This window comes from Stegodyphus dumicola, chromosome 1, assembly GCF_044657685.1.
Source record: "Stegodyphus dumicola isolate Sdum_Otavi_A_Nest chromosome 1, ASM4465768v1".
Classification (NCBI taxonomy): domain Eukaryota; kingdom Metazoa; phylum Arthropoda; class Arachnida; order Araneae; family Eresidae; genus Stegodyphus; species Stegodyphus dumicola.
In genome coordinates, this window is record NC_140768.1 from 282,640,504 (window position 1) to 282,655,640 (window position 15,137).

The 15,137-nt window shown below is 33.2% G+C and overlaps 1 long non-coding RNA gene across 1 annotated transcript in view; it reads right to left on the reverse strand.

Annotated features, from left to right (window-relative positions):
* The window catches only part of LOC146999569 (uncharacterized), a 64,670-nt gene that overhangs the window by 48,432 nt on the left and 1,101 nt on the right, over positions 1–15,137 (reverse strand). The window lies entirely within an intron of this gene.

Genomic DNA, 15,137 nt, shown 5'->3' on the forward strand with positions numbered 1-15,137 from the left:
TGTTTCATACATATTAGCAGTTTCATAATTTGAAAAGATTATAAAGTGCAAAATTATATATACCTAACGTTATTAGAGTTTCATTACAATAATAATGCAAAGTAAATTTTACAGTCAGTCAGTTTATTTTGAGTGTATTTTGTATGTACTTATTTATTGTGTAATGTACAGTTTTAATTTATTTTTTATTTACAGTCTTTTGTATAAAAATTACATAGAGGCTGTTCGCACACCTTTTAGACGAATTTCATTGTATTTACGGAAATATTTTATTAAATGTTTGTGTTTTCAATGTTATATTTGATAGCTATTATTCTTCACTATCTTTCTACACTGTAATTTCCAACACAATAAAGGCTTCTATAGTATCAGAAGTATTTTATACCATTACTCTTGAAGAGCTTTCCAAGCTTCAAGAAGAATCGAAAGTTGACGTTTAGACAATTCAGTTTTTAAAAGTCCAAAAGCAAAAAAATCCATGGGGTAATTATCAGGTGATTTAGTGAGGATTTGATAGTGAGTGAGGATTTGAGTGAAGGATATGACCTGAATACTCGTTTCTTGTTCCATTTTTCCAGGAAATTAACAGTGGATTTTGACGTGTGGCTGCTTGCTTTGTCGAAGCAGTTCTGCTGATCGATGGCACTGTGGGTAAAGGAAGGTATTTCATATTTGAAAATTAGGTATAAAATATGTTCCTGATAATGTGCGGAATTGATCTTAGCATTTCTACCCAAACTTTTTATTTTTAAGTTGACATTATATGAAAAACCAGCAACAATCCAAAATCCCTTTAAAAAATAAACTTTCTTTAGATTCTTTGAACAATTTTTATGATTTTTTCTCCTTTTGGGTGATAATAAATGGATTTTTTCTATCGTAGTCATTTAAATACAACCAAGATTCATCCGTTGTTACAACATTTTTCCATTTTTTTCCGGATAAATTTTTTCATAAAGAATTTTGCAGCACGTTATGCGTTCGGTGATATATGTCGTGAAGAAAGGCGATGCACATTGTTTTTTTGCCTTTATGGAGATCCAGATAGGCATTAATTACTTTGTTTCCAGTTGACATTGAGCATTTTAACTATTTTGCAACTCTACTTTGATGTTGCGGATTTTCTTTGAACATTAAGTATCTTGCCCTTTGCAGTATTTGAAACATTCCCTTTTTTACTTGAAAATGTGTTTGAAATAATTTTTCTCCTCGAATCCAAACTTTGACATATTTGCCTTAATTGTTGACAGTATAACCTATTGTAGCTTTATTTATCGAAACACCATGGTTTTCACAGCATTTTTAGCAACTAGATACGAATAATTTTATAATCTTCCTTCCACTAGCAAATGTGCTATTTTTAAAATTTTATTTATATTTTTATTATTTTATATTTCTATGTTATATTTTGCATGAAAACAAAACTAACAAGTAGCAGACTATAATTCATGCTTTCAAAAATATAGCTGCAAAAATAATAATAAAAAAAAATATTTACAAGCAGTTAATTTTTTTAACAGATTTTTTTAAGTAAAATCGTCTAAAAATGTGCGAACAACCTTTGTATTGTGACTTTTTATTTAACATAATTTGTACTATTAATAATTAAATTGATAGAATAAAGCAGTACTGCGGGCTTTCCTACCGATAGGCATGCGTTGAATTAATTTACATATACATGCAAGATATAAAATATGAAAGAAAATTGTTAACTTTAATTTGGCAATAGTCTTTATTATTCCCCATTTTAATTTGGCTATCTCCCATTTCTGACCTAAAATTAGAAATGTTTTCAAATAAATTTCTGGGCAGCGTCTTCTCAAATTAATCCGTTTCATGTTTCATACTGCAATGCAAATGGCTTTCATACAATAAGATTAAAGAGACTTTTACTATAACTATCGCTGCTACCAATGTGCAGTCCTTTTCTCTGCTTCAGCTTTTTAAGTTTATTTCGCGTACTCTTAATGTGCATAACGTTCTGGTTGGAGAGAATAAATATGACGTGAATCAAAGAGGATACATGTTTTACTTCGCTTTGTTACTAGCATTCATTTATTTTTTAATAATATGAACATAATTTATGTTTTTTATTTGTGAACATATGATGCATTTTTTTCCCGTTCGTGAAGATTGCTCATAGCAGCTTCAACTACATTATCAGATAAAATTGTTGGCTATTCAACATCGCCTTCAGTTTTGCGAACAATTAATAACTACAGTAGACTCCCGATTATCCGCGCCAGCCGCAGAAAAGTTTTTTTTTTTTTTTTTTTTTTTTTTTTAAAGCAAGCGTAAAAAAAAAAAAAAAGAAAATAAAAATGTTCTCAAAATTGAGCGAAACGTTAAATTTGATAACATCGTGCTTATTTATAGCAAAAATATCTCAGGCCTTCTCGGAACCTTCCCCTCTGATGAGTAAGTGATTTCTTACTCACCCTTGCAGTGCCCGCTCCACCGCCCTCTTACTGACACGTCTATTTCCTCCCACTCGCCATTGTTAGTTCAAGCCTGATAGTGTTTGCCAACTGGTCGGAGTTAATTTCTTATCTTTTATTGTGTTCAGTGCTTGTGCTTTTTGGTTTTGTGTGTTTCCGATTTAAAATGTCAGGAAAACGAAAGAAGGTTGTGTTGACGATTGAGCAAAAAGTAGAATTAATTTCCAAAGTAGCAAACAGCGCTACAAGGCAGCAGATGGAATTGGATTACGGAATCGCGGAAACAACAGTGCGTGACATTCTAAAGCAAAACGACAAATTGGTGAACTTTGCTTCAATGTCGGACAGTGCTTCCGCAATGAAAACGCGAAAAGCTATGAAGGGTTCTATCTTTGATGAGCTAGACATGGCATTGACAGAATGGTTACTTCAAGTTCGAAAACAGGGTACTCCTGTAAATGGTCCTATCATTGCGGCGAAGGCAAAAACCTTTTTTTTGAGTTGTTAGGCCTGAAAGGAAATTTTGGTGCGTCTTCTGGCTGGTTGACTCGTTTTAAGCAGCGACATGGAATTCGAGAAACTGGACTTCATGGGGAGAAACTTAGTGGTGACCAACAAGCAGCCGACGATTTCCACCATGAATTTGAAGAATTTGTTTTAAAAGAAGAGCTATCTTTTGAACAAATTTACAATGCCGACGAATCGGGACTTTTGTGGAAATGTCTTTCCACTCCATTTGAAAGTGAAAGTAAAGCGGCGGATCATAAAAGCAGCAAGGAAAGGATCACTATCATGTCTTGCAGTAACGCTACCGGTGAACATCAACTTAAACTTGTCGTCATTGGAAAGTAAAAAAAAAACCGAGATCTCTCAAAGGCAGAAGGATAGAAAAGAAAATTTGCTCGTTGATTACTTTAACCCCCCCCCCAAAAAAAAAAAAAGGATGGATGAACCGAAACATTTTTCAAGAATGGTTCGAAAATATCTTTGTTCTTCAAGTGCATAAACATCTTAAATCGAAAAACCTGCCTGAAAAGGCTGTGCTATTGATCGACAACGCACCTCCTCACCCAGCAACAAGCGTGCTAAAGTCTTCTGATGGACAAATTTTTGCAAAGTTTCTCCCCCCAAACGTTACTGCGCTAATCCAAACCATGGACCAAGGAGTCATTGCAACAATGTACAGAACATACCGAACCAAGCTGATAATGACCAAAATTGTAGAAGGTTATGATCTGAAAGAGTTTCTGGAAACATTACACAATCTTGGACAGCATCTACGATATTGCACCTGCATGGGACTCAGTGAAACCGTCAACCCTCATAAAATCATAGACAAAACTCATGCCTAATGTTGAAGCCAACAACAAGCTAATCCCTTTGAGTTGTGAAAAAGAGAATGAAGATGTAGACACGCCCACGGCAACTCTTGCCGATATGGTGAAAACAATTCCGGGCGGCATATTTCACAAGTGCACATCTGTGTAGCCACCGAGGAAGTGGCTTCTAAGACGGACCAATGGGCATCCAGTAATATTTCTGTCATGTCACATGACCTTTCGCGTGCTTTAAGATTTAAGTAAGAATGGTTGAAAATAGTTTGCCACGCAGTTTTCTGTGCAATATATTTAAAGCATCGTCGATTTCTTCTGAAAATTTTCATTGCGGAGTTAGATCAAGTGTAAGTAGTTATGAATATTTCACTACCTAGTTGAAAAATTTGAAATAAATACAAACACATGTTGGATAATCCGCAAAAATAGCCATGTGAAATATTACTTAATAAGTGGCAAATAAGATGAAGAAAGAAATATATGATAAACATCAACGTAAATGTTATTTTCGCTTAAAACTATGCATATGAGAAAAATATACCAATTATATATGTAAATAGAAGTCAGCACATTTTATTGCAGTCTATGTGAAAAAGATGTTCTATAATAATAGCCAATGCAGAATAATTCTGCATTGAATTTTATTCTTCATAAGTGAATTTGCATTCGTATGCTAATTTGCATTCGTATACATTTAGTGTGTTAAATTTCAAAATAATGGATTAATTTAAAAATAATTAAAAGTATTATTAAATGTGATTATTTAAAAATAATCACATTTAATAACTTCACTCTTAAATGTACTGTCTACACAAGAAATACTCATCAAATAGAATGAATTTATCTTATTCACAACGAATATATTCAGTTTATTCACCTACAACTTTTAATGTTAACAATGGATATAATCAGATCATACACAATACGTATTCTGAATCTTACGCTTTCAAAATCAAAAGCATACAAGCATTGAAATAATAAAACACTAGTTTCATTGTAACACTTCCAATCTTTCTCAGTTCAATTAAAAAAGTCTATACACTTGAATTCTCTTAATCCACAGATGTTAGTAAATGCATAATATTCAAGACTAATTGTAGCTTGAGTCATTTTCTCGATGTAAAAAGCGATAATATGACGTGAACATCCAAATATTAATGCGTGATAAAAATTGCGAAGTGAAATGCCAGCGATTAATTAAACTCAGAAAACGAAAACACTACGAGATTTTCTACTATTACGCTATACATTTAATATAAAGGCGAAACAAATGCAAATTAAAACATTCACAGTATACGCTCACATGCACGAAGATTCACGTCACAAGAAGCTTATTGGTCCATTTTTGAAACCCCTCCCTCAGTGGCTACGCTGATGTGCACTTGTGAAATATGCTTCCGGGAGGTGAGAACGTCGATGCCTAAAACATTAACGAGTGGTTGGAGTGGGACGTCAACGAACCTGGCTTCGAACGCTTGACAGATGTCGAAATTGCGAAGAAAGCATGGGGAGAGACCGAGAATGAAGGACAGCGAAGTGAAGGCGAAGAACAGCCTACTGTGCAGATGCAGAAGACTCACGAAGCGGCTTTGCAAGAAGTCGACGGACTGCTGAGCTATTTGGAAGAACAAGACGACGCGGAGTTGGCCGAGAAACTTATGCTACGAAAAATGCAATCTCGGATCAAGAGAAAATGCTTCCAAAGCAAGAAGCAAAAACAAATGACTGATTTCTTCAAAAAGGTGTAGTTTTACAGTTATGCTTTTGTAATTACATAATACATTACAGTATTAAAACAGTACATATGTATTGATTTTTCCGTGTATCATTGACGCCTCTCGTAAGTACAAAGCACTTTTCTGTTTTCATTAACAAAATGCATTTTAGGTTAGTTTTGAGTGATATACTAAAATATTAAGCGTTAGTTAAACATTTCCTGCTGTTTATTTTACGTTTTATTGTACATAAAACGATTATTTAAAGTTGGAATGACTGTTTTCTCTTTCGTTTTTAGCTTTTTTCGGATTATCCGCGATTTTTGTTATCCGCCGCGGCCGCGCCACCCAATTCCGCGGATAATCGGGAGTGTACTCTATTGGATTCAAAAGAAATTTTCTTCTTGACGTCTATTCGTACAAACATACGTGCGTATGTATGTATCTCGCATAACTCAAAACGCGATCAGCCTTACTGCTATAACACATATAGTTGTGCATCTCCATTTTTATAAATAAAGAATATGTTAAAGATTAAATTAGCAGCGAAAATTAATTCCCTTCTGTATTCTAAAAATAGTAACCTATATTTGCACTGCGTCATTTCGAGAAAAATCCATGTCACATGACTCTTGAATAATTCCGTAAATGGAACTAAAACTTAAGCAGCCAATAGTAATTTTACAGCAATATTAACTATCCAATCAAAATGCATTGAGAACCAAAACTAACTCAATCTGAGTTAAGAGTTCACCCTGATCATAACACATTTGCTTTCTACGCTTTGGCTCAGCTGGATTGCTATCTGCCTGCTCCTTCTTTCTTATTGCAAATTTATCTGAAATATAAGCTTTTTGGAATAGGAACAATTCATGGGAACATGGACAAAATTTAGCTTTCAAAGCTGTCTTCCAGTTTCTATACTAATTTGGGAAAGTTGTGAAAAAATAATAATACAAGAAGTTTGACTCCCTGCGGAAAAAAATTAAGTGGGATATTTAATTTCAAAATTTGCAATTTTTGATGTCATTTTCAATTTACTTTGAGAGAATAGTTAATTAAATTAGAATAATTCCAGGAAATAAGTTTAAATGAAGCGCATCAAAAATGTGTATACTCTATTAATAGGTCATACAAGGAAACCATGTGATGTCCAGATCAGATTTTTTCTTTGAACGTTTGGAAATTTTAACATATGGGGTAGTTGTTATCAGTATCGCTGTGAGACTAGAATCCATGTAATAAGTGCACTTCTCCTGTGAGTTATCATTAATAAAGCTGTTGTAAATGTTGGTAAATCAAATTCTAAATTGCTAATATATGTTTTTGAATCTGGATGATTTAATTCTTAGTAATGCAGTGATATTAGATATTAGTTAGAGGTCATCGCTGTATAATATAACGGGATATTGTTCTTTATTACTCTGTAAGGCAGACAGATAATTGATTGCCGCACTCAGTAAGGCAGACAGATAATTCATTGCAGCAAAACACGCAAGTTCCATCTTATCAGGACTGACGGTGAAGAAAGTTCTAAATAAGTGTGGAGTCTACTTATTTTATGCATTGCAAAGACATGAAAGTAATGTTCTGATGTCACGATCGGCTGCTGAGAATTCATTGCCGGATGACCAATCAGCGTTCAAAGATTCGGATTACTGGGTCACAGGTAAATTGCACACGAATTAGGTTAAACTTGAACTAAAACCAAATAAAAAAGTAAATAAAAAATAAAAAAATTAAATCTGAAAGCATCAAATGGGCATTTTTTCATTTACACATACATCTACGTTTCCAGAGCATTTGGGCTAACGCACCTTTGGGCTAAAAATATTTAAAAACAGTACATATTTAGAATTTCCAAAACACAGTCTCGCGTTGGAGATAAAAATGTTTTTTTCTCGTACAGTGTTGCCATTGTTCACTTTGAAATCGTTGAGTTTTTTAATCAAATATTCGTTACATTTAAAACAAAATATGAAATAGATAATAAAACAAATGTGAAATTCAAGATTCGGGCTTCCAGGTGCCAATATTCGATTGGAGGTCTACGTTATTCAAAATTTGATGGCTCTAGGTGTCGTTGCTTTTTCACAACGCGAGAAACAGACATACATTCATGCACGTACTTCATTATTTAATTTCTTTAAATATAATAAAGGGCGGTAATATTTAGTCGCAATAACGTGAAAAGTGATAGTCATTTATAGTGATTCGAGGCAAAATGCCATTTCGAGACTAATACCCCTTCTAGGCTAATAATAATATATATTAAGTTATAAAAGACTTTCCCTATGACGACCATCAACATTTCCAAATGATTTTGGTCTTTTATGGAAGTGTCGATTTAGAGAAGCGATGTTCAATAATAATGTTATTTATGCTGTTTTAAATACTATTCACTGTTAAATATGGTCCTCTTAGGGAGTTCGCCCGTCAGGAAAAGATATAATGTCTTTGATTTTTAACCATTCAATTCTCAGTGCAACATTATTTTTTCCTTCCAAAGTCTACTAAAATGTGTATCTAAAGAACGAGGCCGCTTCTCTTTTTGTTGACATTTCACCATTGGAATTTTATTGTTTGCTGGTGCACTCTGGAAAACTTCTTTAATGCAAATCCACATCATGGAATATTCTATGTGTTAAAAAAGAGGTTCACGCCAAGTTTAGAAGAGGGAAACGTCCAAAATGACTTTTTATTCTACTTCTTAGCATAAAAAATGCATTTACTTTCGCTGAGTTTTCTTTGAAAAAAGAAAAAAAAAAAAAAAAAAAAGTTTTTTCAAAGGCTACTTAAGAAATAAAATAGGCTCAATACAATAAATATATCGTGATTTATTGAGATAGCCACATAAAATATTATTTTCCAAATGGACAATTTACAGTTAAAAACATATATCAATGTGAAGTTATTTTTTATTTCGTAAGCTAAGAAATGCTTGGAAATAATATTGTTTTAAAATTTCTCATTAACTGAATACTTTTTATTGCAAAATATTTCGCAATTAACAAATTTCTTCTTTTCTTATTTCATATTTATTTATTTATTTTTCTCTTACATATTTATTTATATTTTATACATCTATATAGTATTTATTTCATTTCTTATTTCATATTTCATGAATGAAGCATCACATTATCAGTTTCAAGCATACTTATCATTAAGCAGATATATATCAGATTTTCTGAAATTACATGCAAAATATATTAGCAAAATAATTTATGTTAAGTGATTTGTGTATAAGAAAACATGAAAAATCCCAAATACTACTTTTCTAATCGACATGGTTAAGAACCATAGGTGGATGTCTGAGTTTACTGTAGTATCTAAAGCGCTGTCCAACTGGATAGGCATGGATGTTTGTAAATGCATAGTGTCCAGCATGAGGAGTGCAGCATGAGGGCTCTAAATATGTCCTCGCGAGAGATTTTTGGTAAGGCAAGAGGGATGGGAGGCCCTTGAGCCCCGTCCTCCCGGGGTGCTCTTCATTAAAACTGAGGGCGGACCTGAGTAAAGTCGTGCTCTTGCCAAAGACAGATGCGCTCTCACTCACACTCCTTGCCACGATGTATTTCGTGAGCTTGTTTTGAAGTTACTGCCAGTCAAGTGAGGTAAGTCACGTCGCAATAACAACAAATTTGTAAAGCTTAGTCATAAATAAGGTTTGCTATAAATTGCAGTGAACCCTCATTTTGAGACTACCTCCTTAAAACAAGTATTTCATAAAACGTAAATAAATTTTGGTATTGAAAATCACGTCTCTAAGACGGCCATATCCACAGAAGGCTAAAATAATCTGGAACCCCACATGGTTGTTTGAGAGTTCATTGTATTTTTACCACATATTATGCCTTTTAAACATAACAAATGAATAACAGGCTCCATTTTTCCAAATATTACGTAGTCTCTTATAAGGTATTTTCTCCCTCTTTTCCGGATGCCTTAGTGGCGTAACTGGAAGCATGCTCGACGCGTATTCAGGAGGTCTTGAGTTCAAATCCCGACGTGGGCATTGCACAGTTTTCACGTTCCCGCATAGATATAACCTAATGGCTCTCTGTGGAAGTAAGTAATAAGTATCAATTCCCGAGAATGAGTTTACACAAATTTTATTTAAATTTACATTAAATTAAAAATATAACGTTAGTAAACAATTGCGAAATGATTACTTATATAATAGTTTAAAAGGTAATTTCTTGAATGAGTTGACAGAAAACAACAGAAAAGCAAAATGATAATATAATAAGTTTAAAGCATCGTTTCAACTCTTCTTTGATCTAGCTGCGTGATGTAGTGGACTGGTCCTAGAAGTACGAAGCATCGGAAATCGTAACTCGAATGCTATTAAAATAAAATATATTTCAATAAAATATAAATTTTGTAAAGTTTATTTACTGTTGTAAGGAATAATGGCAACCCTTCGTGCATATTCTTGTGGTGCGAGTGGTAGCATTTCAAGCAAGCAGTTGGAATATCTCTGGTTCAGATTCCAGCGAGGTCGTAATTCATATCTCCCGTTTGCTGGCTCTAAAATATAGCTAAATATTGTCTGCACTGGCACCCAATCAGAACTTTATAATGGCTCATATTTCCTCACTGAATTTCCCCTAATCGCCTTATAGAGAATATGATGAACTGCCTCAATACTCTGTGTGTCGGTAAGTGGTAGCTCATTAAGCCAGCAGTTCTGAAAGACACATGTTTGAAATCCAGGCGAGGTCATAACTGATTTTCTCCTGTATCTTAGACTCAAACAATAAATTTAGTGCTGATACAATCTACATACTGTAGCAGTATTAAATAAGATGGCTTAAAAATAACCATCATCTGTAATGACACTTCCAACTATTGATACATATAAAAAGAGAGCTAGAGTAAATACATTATAAATCAGTGCTCCGCAATCGGTGTGCCGCGACACACTGGTGTGCCATGAGTAGGATATAGGTGTGCCACAATCAAATACATGTATTTGACATTTTGCAATTTTTTATCATGTATTTAATACACAATGACAATTTTTTCCCTTAATAATGTCTATTTTAAATGTTTTTATATATTTCACTGTTGTGTGGTTGTGTGTGTGATCGTAAGTGTGTCAGCATTTGAATTTTTTCGGCACTTCCTTGATAACTCGGAACTCTTTGGTGGGCCACGAAATTCCAGAAAGATTTTTTGTGCGTCGCAGGTGAGAAAAGGTTGCGGAGCACTGTTATAAATCACTAATCTTCAACTGTTATAAAACTATTGTAGTACGAATCCTGAGAACTAGTGTACCTTCTTTTATCTAAAGAATTTTTCATTTATTTGAAGAATATCGTAGGCATCTTGGTGCATTGATATTTATAAAATATTTTGTATATGTTATGGTTAAAATAAAATTGTCAGTAATTTCCATGAATATCATTTATATAAGGTGTTTCTACGACTAAATGCTGTGAAACTTTTCTCGGATGACCAACCACAGTTCCAAAGGATTTTGGTCTTCCGCGGAAGTGGTCGCCTTTGAGAATGAATGTTCAGTACTAGTATTTATTTTTGTTTTCCGAAATGTTAGTCACTTTCAGAAGTGACTTTCTTAAAGAGAACTCAACGAAAGGGTTCAGTATGTCTTGAACAACTAGGCGTAGATATGTAGTTCCAACTGAACAAACGGATTAGTTAAAATATGATGACTAAATTTTTTAATGTAAAAGTTAAACGAATATGATATTTTTGGTTACGTGACTTTTTCTGCTTAATGGGAATGTGCGAGATTAAAACTTTTATTGGGGCTCTCTTATCTAGTTTAAATAATTATCTCCTAGAAACGAATCTCAATTCAAAGTCCATACAAAAATGAATGACGTTAAATACGTTTTTGCATTGGATTTAAGTTTTGGATTTTTTTCTATAGTATTTGTGAATTTGGCATTCCTTATTTGAAATCAGAGTTCATAAATTACTAATAGTTTTCTGATGTGAATGGCACTTTTTGAAGGTATGCATCCGAAGCTGAACATTCGTAACTATATATTTAAGAATGTTTCGGTTTGATCTGGTTTAGTTTATTATTATTAAGGCAAATCACACTAGGGATATCAGCCTAAGGAGAGGGATGCCTTCGTGGAGGACTTTATAAGCAAAAATGGCTCGTATAAACGTTACACATGGGGAAAATCATGAAAACGCTCATGCAGCTACCCCGTTCATTTAGATTCCAACCCAGGTCGGAACCACCTGTGTTCAGTGATTTTATCACTCAACTCTTTGTGAATGGTCCCTGAAGCTTTTAATTACAGATATCGCACAGAATTCTCACAGTATGAGGGTAAACTATTTTTGTTTGACAGATTATACTATTGAAAACTCTTCTGTCGCTGGGAACATTTTTTAGGCGGCAGTATAAAATTTACGTTCCATATGATTTTTACAAAAAACATCACACGGCCAAAATTGTAATCTGTAGGCTTACTTTATATAATTCATTGCTTAAAATGGAGCTACAACCAATGATTTAAGAGATATAGTGAATCTTCTCAATGATTATCTGGCAAGTGTTAGTTTCGTTTGATTTTATGTAGAGGAGGTGATCTTAGATAGAGAATTTCAGAGCCGATGGCCATTTAGATGCTTTGAAATACTGGTCATTTTCAGTGGTGATAATATTAAAAAAACTGAAGGTGTGTATAAGAAGAGTCACTGTACTTTTAGTCTTTCCGTCTTTTGGGAATACCATGTATATTTGAAGAGTTTGCTAAAAAATTTTAATTTATTTTTGGGTGTTTAGGACTCTACCATAAGAATTAAATTCAAGTATTTAGGTGCATCGGTTAATGATAATCAATACGAATTTGCATTCAACGCTAACTAGGAGAAATAAACATATACTACTAACTAACACAGAATATCAATAATGATAAAAAGATAGTAAATTCTAAATATGGCAAAACACCATCGACATTCAATCAAAGGCAAAATTTGGAAAATTCTCTCTCTTTTTTTTTTAATATAAGATCATATAGTGAACAAAATGAGAATTTAGAATAATTAGCAAGTATCGAAATATTTGGCACTGAGCTCTAAATTAATCAAGGGGAGGAAGATGACTTTTATCTAATTTTAATCACATATTTTAAAGAAAAGATTATAATGCGTCCACTCGCAGTTTCGGATGGAATATCTAAATTTTCTGAGTTTTGAAGAATCTCTTTTCTTCTCAAAACTCCGAATTCTGAAGAAAATGGGGAAATAGATCTGATAAAACATATGATACGTGAATAGTATGTTCGAAAATATTTCGAAACTTTTTTTGAATTAATTAACCTTTTATGCATTTACAATGAATATTTGCGGCTTATGTTATTATAAGGTATTTCTCCCACCTTCTTAACGTGCCTTCGTGGTGTAGTGGTTCTGCACTTTGGGACTTCCAGAGGTCCGTGGTTCGATTTCCGGCGAAGGCGATTGCTAATTTTTCATCACTCCTGTTTTAAAAAAAATACCTAATGTCTCTACATCGGCGCCCGAACTAAAAGGGTTGTTGGATGATGATTCCCCGCACCCAGATTTGGCGATTGGGTCCTCTAAGAAACACCGCTCGCCCTTTAAAAAGGAGAGTACATAAGGTATTTCTCCCACCTTCTTAACGTGTCTTCGTGGTGTAGTGGTTCTGCATTCTGGGCCGGTATTCCAAGGGTCCGTGGTTCGATTCCCGGCGAAGGCGATTGCTAATTTTTCATCACTCCTGCTTTAAAAAAATACCTAGCGTCTCTACAGTGTGTTTACTGTAAGGCTGTTTAAGGCATCCACCCAATCCCAAGTAGCATTAGCTTTCTGTAGAACTGATGGCCATAGAGAGGTGGTGTTTGATGCAGATGTTGTGACAACTTACATTGTCAGGAATTTTGTTAATTTCAGAGATACTCGTCTTAGGGATGCAGTCACAAGAGGATTCATTGTAATTTATATCATTTATTTTGTTATTATTATATGCTAATGTATTTAAGATATTATTATGCGTTTATAATATACAGTTTATGTACTATTATGCGCTTAAACATTTTTACTAGCTATTTAAATTTAATTACATATAGTGAATGTTTTGGAAATAGTTGTCTTATGTTTTAGATCACTCTTTGCTAATTTTTTTATTTAATATTTAAAAACACGAGAGGAAAACGAAAGCTTATATAATGATAACACATATTTCGCTACTTTTTTTATTCTGATTTCTCTTTCTGAATCTTTTTAAAATGATCACCCATGGTTCAAGATGATGTTGGTCTTCTGTGGAGGTGGTCTTAAGACAGGTGATGCACAATAGCGATATTTATTCTTGTTCTCCAAAATATTGGTTAATATTACAGATGATTATTCTATGGAGATGGTTTTTCACGACAGATCGAAGATTAGAATGTACTATTATGAATAATAATATTAATAACTCCGCGAACATAACGACGGTCTTGAAGGAAAGGCCATTTATAAGATGCCTGCCACGATTCCAGATGATTTTGGTCTCCTGTAGTGGTGGCCCTCTTAGAAAGGTAAGACTCAGTATCGTTGCTTATTTATGCTTCCCAAAATACCAGTCACTTGCAGAACTGTCTGTTTTAGAGAGGTGGCTTCTTAAAAAGTGTTCACAATATTTTTCAGTAAAATTATTAAATTTTCTTCTCTAAGTGTAAAAGCTCTAGAGCACTGTTTATCTGAAATTAGAATTCTTTACAATGAAAAATTATATTGAAAATTAAGTGAACATAATGACAGTCACAAAAAAAAAAAAAAAAAAAAAAAAAAAAAAAAAAGATATCTTTTCTTAAAAGATCGCTGACTGATATTTTGGGGATTTGGGATCTTCTGTGGAGGTAGCCGTCTTACAGAGATGAGATTCAGATGTTTGCTTATGTTCTCAAATACTAGTCCCTTTCAGATGTAATTGTCTTAGGATGGTCTCTTTAGTGGTTCACTATATTTTTCGTTAAATCATTAATATACTTCACAAATTTTAAAGAGCTTCAAAATTATTTATAAAAATCTATTAGGCGTTATGGTGGAAAATAATATTAAAACATTCCTTGGATGTAATGAAAATTATAAAAGAAATGCAATGGTATGTTTAAATGTGTTTCTCATTGTAAATGAGGTAAATTTAGATGTTACTAGATTTAAACCAATTTCACTTGACTTTCTGCTATAAAACCTTTCTGTAAAACCTTTTCAAAGGTTTACCTTATCTGGCAAGTTTTTCTTACTTTTAGAAATGAATAACGTTAAAAAACTATTAGACAATAAAATTATTACTAAATCACCATTTAATAAATCAAATTATCTGCAGTCATCTTCCTAGCTTAATTCAAAATCTCGATTAATTCGACAGGACTTATAAAACGCAGGAAAGGGGTAATGTAATTAAAAATGAAATGCCCATGTAATTAAACATCAAAATAAATACTAGCAGTTTAACTTTTTTTTCAAATAGTTCAATCTAAAGAATAATTTGGTTATGTAAATTAAATCAGTATTTGAAACAAAAAGATTGCATTATGAATAAAAGAAAAATAAGCATCATAGTTCAATATGGAGAATAATTTTTTTACGTAAATTAAATCAGTATTTGAAAAAAAATATCGCATTATGAATAACGGAAAAATAAACACCACCAA